The 16,005-nt window shown below is 37.9% G+C and overlaps 2 non-coding genes across 2 annotated transcripts; both read left to right on the top strand.

The window, feature by feature from the left end:
• The first annotated feature begins 1,391 nt into the window (after positions 1-1,391).
• TRNAG-UCC (transfer RNA glycine (anticodon UCC)) lies at positions 1,392-1,463 on the top strand. The gene has a single exon. It is a non-coding gene; the product is annotated as a tRNA-Gly (tRNA).
• A 1,936-nt stretch (positions 1,464-3,399) lies between these two features.
• TRNAS-UGA (transfer RNA serine (anticodon UGA)) lies at positions 3,400-3,481 on the top strand. Its single transcript has one exon. It is a non-coding gene; the product is annotated as a tRNA-Ser (tRNA).
• The last annotated feature ends 12,524 nt before the right edge of the window (positions 3,482-16,005 follow it).

The following is a 16,005-nucleotide window of genomic DNA, read 5'->3' as shown; positions in this document are numbered from 1 at the left end:
AGTTATCACATTTTATAAGAAACTATTGAAAAGAAGAGTTGGCTTTTTAAACTGTTTCTAGCTTGAGGTTATCAAGTCAGTGAGATGCAGCATTAACAGTAGAAACCATCGCAAAACATTCAGACGCAACTAAAAAATTAAAATATAACATGCCCTCACTCGTCCAGCATCAGTGTTAGTTAAATATACTCCAGAAGAGGTAGTACCTCTATACACAATTCGAAAGTTTACAGTTAAAACGTATTTAGAAATACGATCTGGGTCTAAACAAAGACATGCTGATATTTACCCATCATATGAATTCCTTAGAAAAGGAAAAAATTGCATGCTATCCTCCAAAGGAATCTATTCTTATAACTGATTTGTCTGCGGAAGTCCACCTGCAACCATTGATGGACAAAACTCTTGAACGAACGGAAAAAGGATTGTTGAAGGGAGAAAAAAAAGATTTAAAGAAGACATGGGGTTATTAGTAGATCTTCCAAAACAAGGCTTTGAGACGACTAATGATGGCAACACAGCCAGACGTTTCCTTCAATGCCCTTCAAATGCTGCAAAAATAACGGGAGTTGACGAAAATTTAATTAAGAGATTTGCTGTCATACTTCAAACTATGTCATCTGGATTCGCCGTTGATTTCGAAGCATTTCGAAAGTATGCCATTTTGACCACAAACATGTTTGTAGAGTGGTACCCATGGTATTACATACCATCGATCATTCACAAAATTGTGATTCATGGGACAGGCATTATTAATAAAGCAGTACTTCCAACAGACATCCCTCAGACGAAGCACTGGAGAGTAGAAATACAGATTTTAAGAGCTACAGGCGAAATATTACAAGAAAGATGTCTCGTAAATATACAATGGGATATTTATTCGATATATTCTTTTTGTCGTCCGATCCCCAAATATACTCTATTTCAGAAAAGAACTCGAATGAATTTAAGTCAAATGAGGCATTCGACAAAGAAGTACTTAAACTATTGTCAAAACCCAGAAGCAAATTTTGATCAAAGCTCCGACATCTCAGATCTAGATGAAGAGCTTGACTACAGTTTCAGCGATTAACATAACGGTATTGACTTAGATTTTTTTGATTTTGATTACATTTATTTAAGTTTATTGCAATTACTTATTACTACATACAAAAATATGCTTTTCCCACGCTAATACGTTTTTTCTAAGGAATTTTTCTAAATTTGATAGAACCTTCTTAATTTAAATTTATTTAGCTCAATAAAAACTTAAAAAGTGGTGAAATAATAATAAATGTTTACAAATAATATATTTATTTTTATGTAAAAGCGTTAGTTGGTGAGTGGAGCTAGAAAAATTAATTATTTATTCGTGACTTTATATCAGCTAGGTTGATAATATGTCACATTGTGCGTCCGTGGTGTAATGGTTAGCATAGTTGCCTTCCAAGCAGTTGATCCGGGTTCGATTCCCGGCCGACGCACAATGTTTTTTTTAACAATAAGTGGGTACACATATTATATGTTTTTTTTTCACACGTCTTTCAATCTTATTACGTTCACGTTGCTCTTCCCATTGTAAATATAACTAAATGTCTTACCCATTTTTTTGCGTGAGTAGGTATTTCGCTACCCATTCCTGATATCTAGGCGTTTAATTCATTTTACAAAATTTCACTTAGTCAGCTCTTGAATTACTCAAGTACCCGTCCAATAAAGCCACTGACTTGCTGAGCGATTGTTTATAATTAATGAGTAGTGATTCAACTTAATCGAATAGATACATACAGTACAGTCGGAAAGTATTTGAACAAGATAAAAGGATATGTTGATGTTGAAATAACGTCAGAATTGTATTTTTCCAGATTGAAAATGGTCAAGCGAAAGGAAAAATCCGTTGAAATACGAGCCCAAATCATTATTTTGCAAAAAAACAGGCAAAAACTATCGAGAAATAGCCAAACTTTTGAAAATATCTCTGTGTTCAGCTCATACGGCCATTAGAAAATATCGGGAAACTGGACAAAATACTAACACAAAACGATCTGGTCGACCAAGAAAGACAAATCAAATAAACGACAATAAAATATATTTGTATCAGAAATTGGTACTGAAATCAATGAAGACTTGGATTCACCAATATTGCTCACGACAGTCAAAGGCCGGCTTAAAGAAAAAGGTATGATTGGACGTATTGCTGCCAGAAAGCTACTTCTACGGCCAGTAAATAAAAAGATAAGACTGAAGTTCGCGCAAGAACATATTGACTGGTCGATTGATGAGTGGAAATCAGTTTTATGGTCAGACGAATCAAAATTTGAACTTTTCGGTAGCCAAAGGCGTCAATATCTTTGCAGAAACGTCAATGAAAGATTCAAAGCAGATTGCATTGTGCCAACTGTGAAACACGGCGGTGGCTCAGTGATTGTTTGGGGCTGTTTTAGCTACGCTGATGTTGGTCAACTAAAATAAGTTGAAGGAATTATGAAAAAAGAGCAGTATCACTGTATAATCCAACGCCATACAATACCATCTGGCATTAATTTGAGTGGTCGTGGATTCATTTACGAACAAGATAACGATCTGAAACGTACACAAAAATATTATACTTCTTATTTAGAACGCAAAAAACACGCAGGTGACCTTGATACAATGTAGTGGCCACCAAAATCCCCCGATTTAAATCCCAGCGAGCTATTGTGGGAAGAATCGGATCGACGTGTGAGAGATCTAAAGCCAACAAGCCGTCCAGACCTCTGCGATTGTTTGAACGAAGCATGGAATAATATTCCGCATTAAACACTTCAAAAACTCATCTCGAAAGAATGCCGAAATTGTGCGCTGCAGTCATCAAAATCGCTTTAAGTAACATACCCACTGTTTTTTTTTTATAAATTTTGATGAAACTTTCAGTAAAATTCATTAAAAACGTATTCGGATCATAGAACTAATTTGAATGTACAAAACTACTGCGAATATGTGAAAAATATTTTGATAAATGATACGAAAAACTGATAAAAACAACTTTTTTCATCTTGTTCTAATATTTTCCGGCTGTACTGTATGTACGTACATAGGTATAATTGCCAAATATCATCCAAATGGGGCTACCGACAAATACGTCAGAGCTCAATATAAAATTTATCTTATAAACATACAAATATATAACTACATTTGTATATATGCATATCTGTGTATGTATGTAGGTGCACTTAAATACAAACTACGCAAATTAAATTGTTTACAAAAGTTTATTAAATTTTTATAATATGCTAATACAACATGAATCATACATACATACATACATGAGAGAATAAATTTTTATTACTTTGTTCTCTATTTTTTATAGCCTTAAACATGCACATACACACATACATCAATATCATATGAATTGACAAATTTGACAAATCAAGACAGACAGCTGCGGTGTCCGAGTGGTTAAGGAGATGGACTTGAAATCCATTGGGTTCTACCCGCACAGGTTCGAATCCTGTCCGCAGCGGGCGAAGGTTTTTGCTTTTTTCTATTTTTTGGTGAAATTTTTTGAGTCCGTGTTCAACAATGCGTCGGTCAAAGTGCAAAATCGCATATAACACTTATAAAAAAATCTCGTAAGTGATCTTTTGCCAAAAATGAGATTAGACGACTTGGTATTACACTCCATGCACTAGTTTCACATATCGTCCCATTTATTCGTTAACCACGTAACTACATGTTTGGAGAAGTTCGGGATTTTATGAAAAAACGGCATTAGACATCGATAAAGACGATGTGACAGTCAGTTTGATTGGCTTTAAGCTCCTTAATTTATTACTTATTATACCTTTCATGAACATGAAATGGTATATTAACTTTGGTCCGATGTTTGTAACGTTGAGAATATAGAAGATAGACTCACCATTAAGTATACCGAATTACTCAGGGCGACGAACTGAGTTGATATAGCCATGTCTGTCCGTCCGTCCGTCTGTCCGTCCGTCTGTCTGTTTGAACACAAACTAAACCCTCAAATTTTGAGATATCTCAATGAAATTTGGCACAAGGATGTATTTTTGTATTATATTAGACATGTGTCGGATCCGGTAGGATCGGACCACTATAACATATATCTCCCATACAACCGATCAATCAGATAAGACGATTTTGGTCATTCCTGCCGCAATTTAGAAAGTATAAACGTGAAACTCTGTGATATACATATATTCTAATATATCATAGAAGATATCCTGAAAAAATCACTTTGATCGGAGCTATATATAGTTATATCCCATACAACCGGTCGTTCAGATAGAAAGATTTTTGCCAATTTCTCCCTTAATTTCCAATATAAAAACGATAAACTTGGTGATATTTATTGTAATATATCATAGAAGATTTCATGAAAAAATCATTTCGATCGGAGCTATATATAATATATATCCCATACAACTGATCGTTCAGATAAGGGGATTTTTTGCCATTTTTTTATATTTATCTTAAAATCGTTTAGGTATGTTCATCTGTTCACTATATATTTCTTATCTTATACAGCGCATTATTTGGAGATTAAGAATGGGATAAGATTATTGTTCAGCCCCATTCATGAAAGGTATGAAGTCTTCGGCACAGGCGAAGACAGTCCCGTCCTTACTTGTTTTTTGTACGCAATATGCAAGTTGGTCAGTTAGTTGCCTTTGCATAATGGCATTATTACAAAATCGCTTATTAGTAGAAATGCAAATAATTACTCAATCGTGGCATTCCATAACGCCGAAGCCATAATCATACCATAGCCAACCAATTACTTACTTAATTGGCGCTTAACAGTTTAATAGCTTATGACCGTCCAACAAGGCGCGCTAATTGGCGCTAATCGGTACCATCACGGGAACTCAAATTGATTTCCACCTGGTACTTCTAACGAAGTGGGGGCCTCCCACCTTTCATTCGCATAACATGGCCTACCCAGCGTATCCGCTGTGTTTTAATTCGCTGGACCATGTTGATGTCTGCGTAAAGGTTTTTGCAGCTTATCATTAAATCTTCATCTCAGCTCGCCGTCGCTAGCGCATAGAGGTCCCTAAATCTTTCGAAGAACTTTTCTCTCAAACACTGACATAGTCGCCTCATCTGATGTTGTCATGGTTTATGCTTCTGCACCATATAGCAGGACGGGTACGATAAGTGACTTGTAGAGCATTATTTTTCTTTTCCGAGGGAGGACTTAACTTTTCAATTTCCTAGACTCTTCTTTGGATTTCAGAACTTATGTTGTTGTTTGTTTTAATGCTGCTTCCCAAATAAATGAAGTTTTTTACTATTTCGAAATTATAACTGCCAACAGTGGCGGAAATGCGCTGATTTTTTGCTGGATGGCAACAGGTACTTCGGTTTGTCCTCATTCACCATCAAACCCATATTTTTCTGCTTCTTATCCAGTTTGGAGTAAGTAGAACTTACGACGCGTGTCTTCATGGCGATAATATCAATGTCGTCGGCATACGCCAATCATGGTACGCTTTTGAGGCAATAATCTCGCATAGCAAATATCTAAAAGTGTGTTAAGAGTGTAAGCAATGCCTGGGAAGAATCGGGATAGAGAGAAGCATACACCCATATTGGGTCCACGGGCATACGGAATTTGATGGGAATGAAAAGCGGATGAGCTAACTAAAAAATTCACATTTCTCGAAACTTGCTCCGCAGACATTACAATTAGATTGGGCGAATTTAGGAAAAGGTGAGAGTTGCGCATGAGCGAACAAGCGAAAAAGGTGTCGACCCAAACGTGGGGCTGTAAAGTATCGAAGATTTTTTGTAGGACTTGCAACCTTAGACTAACAAAGTTACTCTTATCATTAAAAAGAGAGAACTCTAGACTCATGACAGATACTACGGTTGGACACTGCCTTCTTGCGTCACATGCTTTTAAATTAGGCCTAGTCAGTGATAGCAGTTGTAGGAAGAGCAGGCTTAAACGAAAAACGATCGAGGGCATTTTGTGCTGGTGCGCTGCGCTTTCCAAGGTAAGACTTCCGTTATTAGGAGCGATACAGCGATCAGATCTAGAAGCAGCTTGTGGAATGTGTCCTAGAAAGCTTCTAGGAGTTATTTTAGAACATATGTCTTGGTGTTTAACAGGGTTTTTCAGTTTAGTCGTTAAACAAACTTCTGGTAACATCATGGACTCTTGCAGGCGTGGTCCTAACAGACTGGCCAGCTCTACCTCATTTACAAGTGAAGACATCTCTAATTGTAAATTGAAACCGTTTTCTCCGCACCCATTTTAACGAAAACCGGTTTTATCTTAACTTAAGTCCCCATTGGTTTTTTCGTATATTTAAAAAAAAAGTTTCAGATTAATCCTCAAACTTGTAACACCCGTACAGCAGTAGCAGGCAAACGAGGCCCTCATTGCTCTGCTCTATTAATTAATTTTCCAGCACATCTCGTTGTTTAGTATAGTTTCGAGATATTTAAGTCTATTAGAAAGTACAAGCGGTACTGCCTCAAGACTTGAAACCAAACAAAAAAGTTACGTTTTCTTATCAAACTCTCTCTTCTTCTTGTCTCTCTCTCTTTCTGTCTTTAACTAGGCAGTTTAGGATGATTGCAAAAAAGCGCATTAATAAACCAAACTAACTCTCAACTGAATATTCCCAAAGCAGAGCACACTCTTTTTTCCTCTGGTACCACTGGTGGGTTTCGATAGATCACATTACCTTTCGAGGGTAGCTCCAGAAATGTTTTTTCGCTGAACTATATCTATGCATGCCTTAACGTAGAACACCTCATTTATTAACTGTACTTCGCTCAAAACTACCATAGGCTTCAAAAAGGATAATCATAGAAAGATGGTAACACCACTTTTAAGTACACTCAGCAGCTTTTCCGATGCAGCAATTTAGGCGTTTTACCAGTGTGTACAGCAACCATGCCAATGTATGCTTTACATACGCGTGAACCATAAACATATTCCTACATACATCATGCATATGTATGTGCCTACGAGAGTAATTGCAGAAACAAACACATACCTATACACATTTTTTTGCATATTGCATTTACATACTCGCGCATACAAATGTTCAAATAGTTATTGACATTTTACAAAGATACTAATGCTGTTGTTTTTGTTTTTATTGCGACAACACAAAAGCTGCCAATATGCATATCGAAAGCTAGAATAAAAAGCAAACGTGTAGAAGCCAGAACAACCAGAAGCACAACAGCTGCAGGGGGTAGGAAATGACCACTATTGAAAGGACGCAACTGTCGATGTGGTTGAGCCGATTGCAGGCTAAAATTGCTCTGCGATGTGCAACACCCCCAAGGGAGGCCTATTTGCGCTGTATCAGCAACTCGATTTTATACTCTTCCGTACGCTAAGCCACATGCATGTACATATGTGTGTGGTATGAGTGTATGTATGTGCGTGTTGTGTTTTCGGGCACCTGCATTGGAATTTGCGCAGAGATGCTGGTCCTGTAAAAACAACACACACACGCACAACTAACATACATGTGGCATGTGTTACATGTTGAATTTGCGGAAATCTATGGTTTAAAGGTAAGACAAAGAGAGCTTGCGACGGAACGGACAGTCCAACTAACAACGTCAAAGTTCATATCTATGAATATATATGTATTGTATTAGGTGGCACTGCGTCGTTACACCCCTCACCCCTAAAATGTTGCACGTGCGCACAACACAGATAATATGTAAATAAAAATGCACGTAAGTGTGCAACAACATGTGTTAATTAAACCAAAGGTAGTCCCGAAAGGGGCGGCAGTGGACACAAAATGAACGAATGTTGTTAGCCGAGAAAGAGCAGAGACGTGCGAGCGGTTAGACACTCGACAAGTGTAGGCAATGCGGCAGCTATTAATGACAAGCGGCGCAGAAGAACAATTTTTGTTGGTGTGCGCCCGCATTGCTGAACATACAAACCGAATGCTAAATGTGTCTGTAACAAAATTCTCTTTCCCCCCTTTTCAGCTACGCCTACGCTTACGTTTTATGTGTTTTTGCACCCAAAGCGCCTACCAGTGCTACGGATTTTCTTTGTTAATGGGTGGCAAAGCTGGTCGTCAAAGACTGATGTTGCATTGCAAGTGGTATATTGAACAATGGCAGGGTTGAATATGTCAACATTTTTTTCGGATGCTTGATTGGATGGACGGACTAAATAGCTGCAGCAGCATTTTGAATAGTCATCATCTATGATGGTATAAGTGCATCCGTTTTTACATACTTGTCTGACGAAATATGCGGTATGTGTGTGTTTGTATGTATGTGTGTGTATTTGTATGTATGTGTGTGTGTGTGAATGACTGCGGCGGCAACAACCGAATCGATAACAATCAGGTAGAATAATTCGAAATTGGTAAGCACATAAGTATGTTCTACATACTCATGCATACATACTATATGTAGGTATTTAAACAAAATGATGTAGCCCTAATATAAGTTATAAAGAAACAAATGAACTAGGAGTAGAAGAAGCATCATCAATAGTATTCTCAGAACAATAGCAAATAAATAGAAAATGAAGTGATAAACGAGATGCACACAGACAATGGCGTAGGTGATGTAAGACAATACGTATTGAAGGGAAGGGGGTCAGTTGACAGGAAACGTAAAGATATTGCTCATACTCATATGAATGTGGACATGCATTTGCAGTTGTAAGTATTATCTATTTATATGTGTGTAGTGGTTGCTAAAAACCCTGTAAGAAATGTGATTAGTCTAGGATGAGTCCGGCATGAGTCGCAAAGGAATATACGACTAATACCAGTTTTGATCTCTTTGTATGCGTTGAACTGTTTGATTTTGTTTGAGCATGTCCTATGAAGATACTAATTGTATCCATTTATAACCGAATGGGAACGATAGGACCAATCGCCTTTGTACCCATACACAGACTACATCGTTTTCTTTTGGTACGAGGTTATGCACATTTTAAACGAAATATTAAAACATGAAAAAATTGTTAGATACAACTATGTGAAAAAATTATAAAGTCGCCAACGCATTCCAAGAGAATATGGGTCGACGACAATGGAACATATGGTGCAAGTCATTTAGATTCGTTATAGGGCTCCGCATTTTTATTAAATAATTCGAATCAATCATTTATAATCTTTTTTACTTAACTCACTTCAATGTCGTTTTTTATGTATCTTAAAATGGGCTACCTAGATTTCAACCTGACTAACCCCAACTGTACCCAAAAGGGACTAGAGAGGATCAATTATGCACCAATGTGGACAAAAGAGGTCAATTGGAGACCGCTCTCTTCAGGGAGTGTTTGCACTATTTTTTGCAGGGGAATAAAAAATACGAACAGAAAAATAGTAGTGGCAATTTTTATCAAATTTTATAATTACCTATTTTCGATATTTTAGGAAAAATCTTCCATCAATTCTATAATTGAAACTATGGAAAACAATAACAAAAAATATTTCGAAACAATTTGAAAATTCGGGAAAAATTTACGAAAATTTCGAACTTTTTTTTGGAGTACTCTCAATATATAAGAGTACAAAGATTTGTAGCCTAACTAATTTTAGTCTAAGCAAGTCAATGTTATAACTCTCGAAAATCGCATTGAATTCGGGGAAAATTTCAATTGCGATAATTAAAAAAAATTTCGAAAATTTTTTCGAATTTTCCAAGAAGTATTTTCTCAAAATATCGATATTAAAAAAAAATTTTTGACGAAATTAAAAAAAAATTCCGCTGCTATTTTTCTTACAATAAAGTAGTTCTCTGAATGTACACGATAGCCTGCAAAGGTTCCTTGTAAAATCAAGAAGATTTGGAATGCCTTTTTCCGATAATCCACCCAGGTTTTTCAAAAACGGGCTTCCGAAGGATTTTAGACCCGTTCTAGCTAGAGCAGGAAATTTTCATAGAAACCGATTAGCAATGCCTTTGCAACTTCTGCAGTGGTCATGATGAAGAATACCCATCATTTCCGCAGGCGTGCCTAGAGCCCAAATACCGTTACAGACCGGTATAATCACATTAGTGTGAGTTCAGGCTCTGCTAAGTAGACTTTTTGTCCTTCTTTCGCTGTAGTCTGTCAATTTAGCTCTAGATATTACACAGCCCATGGTACTCTTTCACTTTAACTGAGCTTTGTTCACAAAAAAATTTAAATTACCCTTTAGTTGGGCCTAAATCTATGCCTATTTTGGAGCTGCATATTCCCTCACCTCCTTCTGAGCCCCTACGTGCCAATTTATCAGCCATCTCATTTCCCTTGATTCGCCTATGACCCGGAACGCAGATAATAGATATTTCTAGAGTGTTCGCTTATTTCTGCAGGTACGCAGAATGTTTTCGTACCTCGAGTGATTTGCAAGCATGCAGAATGGCGGTTCCATCTGCTTTAAACACACTTCAATATGGTGGCAGTTTGAGTGACGCAGAAATCTGTAGAGAATGCGAGTAGAATACAGCCGCCACACCCGGGCCCATCAATGAGCCGTTCCAGTGCATTTGTATGCCATTATCAGCTGGAAACGTACAGATCTGCCATTTATTCCTACTTGGAAGGATGTTGATAACACTGTCCTAATACTGCAGTTGAAGTAAAAATGCAAGCTTTCCATACCGGTTCCTCTATGCACGCCTTCCCGTCGAGTTGACAATCGATTCTTAGTCCCAGTTATTTTCGAACGGTTGATAGGGTAAATTTATGGGCCTTTAGGCTTATAGATATCTATCTGGGTATACCTTCTCGAGAAGAGCAGCAGATCCTTTTTCTTCGGATTCAACCTTGGGCAATTCGAATCAGTAGCACACATCATATATCACATTCGGTGATGATAGGTACCACGACGACATATCGGCGACCCAGGCGTAGCTACCCGTCAGCTATTATCCAACGTAGCCAGCTCGACAATATAATATGAAGCACCAGTGTGGCACGGATCTAAAATTACCCACCGAAAAGATATACTAGCAGCCTACCGACAACGCGATTCTCGTTTTATCTCGGAAAATTTTAGTATATCTTCTGTCAAGTGAAGTGGCCGATCTGTATAGCATTGAATTCGGCCGACCATTTGAAGATGCCAAGACAAGCGCAAGGTCATGAACAATAGCTAGGTGACAATAACGGTGTGAAGAATCGAGGAAAGTGCGCTTCATGTCAGTTCAAAATATAGCAGAATTGTACGAGCCGCAGCACGACCAACTAAACGACCACCTCACGCAGATATTGACTGGGTACGACAGTTTTAAGGAGTATCTACATAAGCGGAGGATGGAGGAAGATCCTTTCTGTCCACACTGTCATCTCGAATTGGAAAACGCAGAACACGTAATCTTGCAATGCCCTCGTTTTCATGGCGAAAGACTTTCTGTACACAGAGCATTTGGAAAGAAGCCTTCCACTACCTCTGCCTCTACCTCTACCTTAACCTCTATCTACCCCTAAATCTACGTATACCTCCATCCCGTCCTCTCCCTCTGCTTCTACCGCTACCTCTACCTTCGAATTTAATTTCTATGAAATGGATCAAACTATGTTTTTGGTAAGTTGACCAAACCCTTTTGCGTTGCTCAAGTTTTGGAACGTAAACAATAATAGTTTTAAGAAGGCCGTTCTCAGGAATGGACTTACATATAAATATCATATTATGTAATATATATGCACATGGAGATATTAATATATTTTCCTACTATTGTAAATTCCACACACAAAGACTTCTAGTATTTAGGTAACAAGCTTAAAGCCGCATTTATGTAGTCTTGTTCATTTTGAATACTAGCTTAGGTACACAAACGACGCAATGGCCAAACCAACACATATGTACAAGTCAACCGAGTAACCAGCCAACTTACCGACCAGATATAATCCACTAACGCCACTTTGATTGCATACTCAAGCCAAAATATATACAAATGTATGAATGTTAACAAAAAATAAAATTACTTATATACAAAAATCTGCAAGCATATATGATTGCACATAAGTCCATATAGATAAGTTTCTATAACAACAACCACCTACGACGCAATGCATGCAGCCGTCGATGACTCTGAAGTTGTTGGCCAAAATTGAAAAAGAGAAAGAAGCGGTGAATCAACAAACAAACTGTCGAAACTGAAGAAGAAGCAGAAGAGTATAACTACCTCCTTGCTTGTCTGCCTGCGTGCCAGTTAGTTGGTTGCGCATACATAACTACTCTGCGACTCTGTCATGATAGGTCCTTGCCTTGTGCCGTCACTTAACTCTAAAATATTTACGCTCCCACTGCGCGCACATAATCCTTAATGCAAGTAAGCAAGGGAAGCTCACAAAACCCAAAACTAAAATGAAAAACACAAAAACAATACATTTTCATTTAGAGGCTTTTCTCAATTGGGGTATGTGTGTGTGTGTGCTTACTTCGGCAGCTTTTGTAAAATATATGTGTTTGGTAAAGTACGAGTATTGGATTATTCTGCTGATCAACTCTTTGTTGCCGGCTTCTACCTACAAGAGTTGATTGCCTACTGTAGCACATAAGCCTGCTAAGCTCGTTGCCTCTATGTACTCTCCAATTCGCATTTTTTAACTCAATTTATTTGATTTTTGAAATTTTTTGCTCCTCAGATTACCACGTCACTATACTTTTGCAATGGCGGCCATTGCATCAAATGCTTTTATACAATTTCAAAAAAAAAAATAGCCCTTCATCAATATCCTTTATATGGCTTGAATACTTTTGTTTTGTTTTGCTGTTGTTATTTCTGTAATTTCGTGTTTTGTCCAGCACATACGCAATGTCCTTTTCAAATTCGTTTCTTACACATTGGCTTGACCCTTACTGTGCTTGTGAGAGATGCAGTTAGCTTCACATTTTGTTCGGCTGCCGACTCACTACAAATATTACTTGCTCTTTCCACCTCCTCTGTTGATTATTTCACACACATTTAGCTTCGTTTACCTTCTTACATCATCATAATCCCATTTAAGCTCACGCACAGTCGACCCGACTACTCGTTTACCATACTACCATTTATTTTGCCACCCACTATTTGAATCCTTTGCACTGCTTCTATATGCCCAACAAAAATATGTATTACTCAAACACTCAGTTTCCTCCAAAAAATCTGTATCCGGAGGCATACTTCCTCCTCAATTCGTCTTGTATTCTATTCTCCATCGTCTTCATCCATTCGTATGCTGTTACACCAAGCACTAGCGCTGCTATTGCCATCAATAATCCCATTTTTTCGTAGTGCACAAAGGTCGACTGCGTGTTTGGACAAAATAGCAAAAGTTCTCCGTCGCCCTATGCGCCACCTAACTAGTCGGCTGGAAAACACACACTCTGCAACTAAAACCCCACCAAGCTATAGTAAACGCTACACAAACTCCCGTCACTACATTCAGTCTCGCTGTCCTTTCGTCTGCATATTCGCCCGACAGTTGGTGTTTGCAAACTACGCACGCATACACAAACTCTAAAAAACACACCCACACATACGCAACATCAAGCTAAACAAATATCATTTACCGTTATAACGTCCATCAAATGCCCGCTAGGCCAGCTTTCACAGCCAAAAATTTCGTAGTGCAAGCGCACCTTACTCAAAACTTTGACCACCCGTTTGCTCCTTAGTTTCCATCAATGGCCAATCGAAACTACGTTTTTTGCGTATATGTGCCCAAATGTAGGCGTTGCTAAATGCATTGCGTGTAGGGATTTTCTCCTATTCGGTTAAGCTCCCACACCACACTTGTCATGCGGCTCACAAAAGTTTTCAGTTGAAATTTCGTCGATTTTTGTTGTTGTCGTTATTGGTAGTCCATCATATTCGTAGGGGCATTTTGAAAGGATTGCAAAAGCCGACCTACACACGTTGTGTTGTTGTGGCGCTCAGCTGCAATACTTTCTGTTTACAAATAACTCTCACTCAACTCATGCTGCTCGTTGCAGACTGCAAAGCTCTGTAAATTGTGTGCCGCTAATGTCGATTGCATTTTTGTTTGCTGCTCATCTCCCTACTCTTTGCATACTCACCTCATGCAACAGCAGCTCGCAAACGAACCAACATGCAACTACGTTGTATGCGCTAAAAGTGCTTCGTACTCTTGAAAAGGTTTACTAAATACTCACTTCAGTGACATTCAAATGCATAGTTCTCTTATGAAGCAGCTTTGGCGCTCTTCAATGCATTGCTGTTAAAGTTTGGTAGCATGTTGCATGAAACCTTTTGCCTGCAACTTGCAACTGCTGTGTAATTTGCGTTTGTTGACGTTGTGCTGCTCACTGCAGGTGTTTGAGTGAGTAAACAAGTGAGTGAATGAGCAACAATGCATGTTATTGAGTGCTTATTTATCCACTCACTTTAAGTTGGCCTTTTTAAATGTCGTTTCTGAGTACTGGGAATACGTTCTTGGGCTGACACGTTCTGCACAGCGCATGCATACCCTTGCATTTCAACGAGGTTTTTTGCTTTACAACAGTTTTGTAGATACTCTGGCTACAAAAAACCGACGGCAAGTTATATTTGTATTACCGTCGGTATTTGGTGCAATGCTGAGATAACATCTTAAGAACTCCATTGACCTTCCCCAATGTGCAAGCATAGCAATGTGCGGGCTTTTTAATGTACAAGACTGTTTAATGTGGGGTGGGCCATAGGGAAGATGGCAAGTTATGTCTCTGAGAATTAATCTCTTGTTTTTTTTTTTATCTGCAATATAATACATTTTCAACATGGACTGGAACACCTACAGTTTTTGTGTGCACTCCGACGAAGCGAGAAGCGTTTCATGAAAGAATCACACTAGAACTACATTTCCTTATCCCAATACGCGCTAATGCATGCAAGAACCCCCTCCAACCCCACTGTTTTAACAGATTGGTCTTGAAAAAAACGAAGGTGCATAATTCCCTCAAAAGTTTTGTTTTATTGCCGTGCAATATTTTAGAATGTCCGCTACAACCAGATTTTCTCAACGATGCTTTTCCAGTCTACGTCCAAGTTATTCGTGAACAAAATGCGATATAATGGATTTGTTTATTTTTCGTCTGGAGGCGAAGAGTTAGAGGATGATATTCCCAAACAAACCCTATACCAAATATATTGGCCCTTGGAGCTTAAAATGGTGAATGGAAGAAATGGGAGTTAAAAAAGTGGGAGAGTATTAACGATAACTCATAACTAAGCGAATAGAATATTAAAAAAACACTCATTTCTTAAACTAATTTTTGTACAACAGCAAGGTAATGGTTCCATTAATCAATTTTATTACTTTAACTGATGGACTGCCAGCTCTGCGAATTCCGCTGGCTTATCTCGTATGATAATTATACCTTTCATGAACATGAAATGTATATACTTTGAAAGCAAAGAATCGAACGCATACGCATATATTAACTTTGTTCTGATGTTTGTAACGTTGAGAAATATAGAAGATAGACTATTAAGTATACCGAATTGATCAGGGCGACGAACTGAGTTGATATAGCCATATCCGTCTGTCCGTCCGTCCGTCTGTCTGTTTGAACGCAAACTAGCCCCTCAAATTTTGAAATATCTCAATGAAATTTGGCACAAGGATGTATTCTTGTATTATATTAGACATTTGTCGGATCCGGTAGGATCGGACCACTATAACATATATCTCCCATACAACCGATCAATCAGATAAGACGATTTTGGTCATTCCTGCCGCAATTTAGAAAGTATAAACGTGAAACTCTGTGATATATATTCTAATATATCATAGAAGATATCCTGAAAAAATCACTTTGATCGGAGCTATATATAGTTATATCCCATACAACCGGTCGTTCAGATAGAAAGATTTTTGCCAATTTCTCCCTTAATTTCCAATATAAAAACGATAAACTTGGTGATATTTATTGTAATATATCATAGAAGATTTCATGAAAAAATCATTTCGATCGGAGCTATATATAATATATATCCCATACAACTGATCGTTCAGATAAGGGGATTTTTTGCCATTTTTTTATATTTATCTTAAAATCGTTTAGGTATGTTCATCTGTTCACTATATATTTCTTA

This window comes from Eurosta solidaginis, chromosome 4 (genome assembly GCF_040869045.1).
Source record: "Eurosta solidaginis isolate ZX-2024a chromosome 4, ASM4086904v1, whole genome shotgun sequence".
NCBI lineage: Eukaryota > Metazoa > Arthropoda > Insecta > Diptera > Tephritidae > Eurosta > Eurosta solidaginis.
Note: the sequence above shows the minus strand (reverse complement) of the source record. Positions and strands in the feature narration are given on the sequence as shown.